This window comes from Calliopsis andreniformis, unplaced genomic scaffold (genome assembly GCF_051401765.1).
Source record: "Calliopsis andreniformis isolate RMS-2024a unplaced genomic scaffold, iyCalAndr_principal scaffold0086, whole genome shotgun sequence".
Taxonomy (NCBI): domain Eukaryota; kingdom Metazoa; phylum Arthropoda; class Insecta; order Hymenoptera; family Andrenidae; genus Calliopsis; species Calliopsis andreniformis.
Genome location: NW_027480495.1, coordinates 380,362 through 382,136, shown reverse-complemented (window position 1 = coordinate 382,136; position 1,775 = coordinate 380,362).

Genomic DNA, 1,775 nt, shown 5'->3' with positions numbered 1-1,775 from the left:
GAGGATTGAGGATTGAGGATTGAGGACTGAGGATTGACGATTGAGTATTGAAGATTGAGGATATATGACTGAGGATTGAGGATTAAGGATTGAAAATTGGGGATTGAGGATCTAGGATTGGAGATTGATTATTGAGGATTGAAGATTGAGGATTTATGACTGAGGATTGAGGATTGAGGATTGAGGATTGAGGATTGAGGATTGAAGATTGAGTATTGAGGAATGAATATTGAGGGTTGAGGATTGAGGATTGAGGATTGAGGACTGAGGATTGACGATTGAGTATTGAAGATTGAGGATTTATGACTGAGGATTGAGGATTAAGGATTGAAGATTGGGGATTGAAGATCTAGGATTGGAGATTGATTATTGAGGATTGAAGATTGAGGATTGAGGATTGAGGATTGAGAATTGAGAATTGAGGATGAGGACTGAGGGTTTAGGATTGAGGTTTGAGGAATGAGGATTGAGTGTTGAGAATTGATGCTTGATGTTTGAGATTTGATTATTGAATATTATGAATTGAGTATTGAACCATGAGAATTCAGGATGTTCTATTGAGTATTGAGAATTGAGGATTGATGGTTGAGTATTGAGGATTGATGGTTGAGGGTTGAGAGTTGAATATTGAGGATTGAGGATTGAGGATTGAGGACTGATGATTGAGGATTGAAGATTGATTATTGATGATTGAATATTGAGGATCGAGGATTGAGGGTTGAGGATTGCTGACGAGGACTGACGGTTGAGGATTGAGGTTTGAGGATTGAGGATTGAGGATTGAGGACTGAGGCTGAGGATTGAGGATTGAGCATAGAGGATTGAAGATTGAGGACTGGCGATTGAGGATTGAAGATTGAGGATTAAGGATTGTGGATTGGGGATTGAGGATCTAGGATCGGAGATGGATGATTGGGGATTGAAGATTGAGGATTGAGGATTGAGGATTGAGAATTGAGAATTGAAGATATGGACTGAGGGTTGAGGATTGAGGTTTGAGGAACGAGGATTGATGATTGAGGATTGAGGACTGAGGATTGACGATTAAGTATTAAAGATTGAGGATTTATGACTGAGGATTGAGGATTGAGGATTGAAGATTGAGTATTGAGGATTGAATATTGAGGATTGAGGATTGAGAATTGAGGATTGATGGTTGAGTATTGAGGATTGAGGATTGAGGATTGAGGATTGAGTATTGAAGATTGAGGATTGATGATTGAGGATTGAGGATTGAGGATTGAGGATTGAGGATTGAGGATTGAAGATTGAGTATTGAGGATTGAGGATTGAGGATTGAGGATTGAGGATTGAGGATTGAGGTTTGAAGATTGAGGATTGAAGATTGAGGATTAAGGATTGAGGATTGGGGATTGAGGATGTAGGATTGGAGATTGATTATTGAGGATTGAAGATTGAGTATTGAGGATTGAGAATTGAGAATTGAGAATTGAGGGTGAGGAGTGAGGGTTGAGGATTGAAGTTTGAGGTACGAGGATTGAGGATTGAGGATTGAGCACTAAGGATTGACGATTGAGTATTGAAGATTGAGGATTGATGACTGAGGATTGAGGACTGAGGATTGAGGATTGAGGATTGAGGATTGAAGATTGATTATTGAGGATTGAAGGTTGAGGATTGTGGATTGAGGATTGAGGATTGAGGATTGAGAATTGAGGATTGATGGTTGAGTATTGAGGATTGAGGATTGAGGATTGAGGATTGAGTATTGAAGATTGAAGATTGAGGATTGAGGATTGAGGATTGAGAATTGA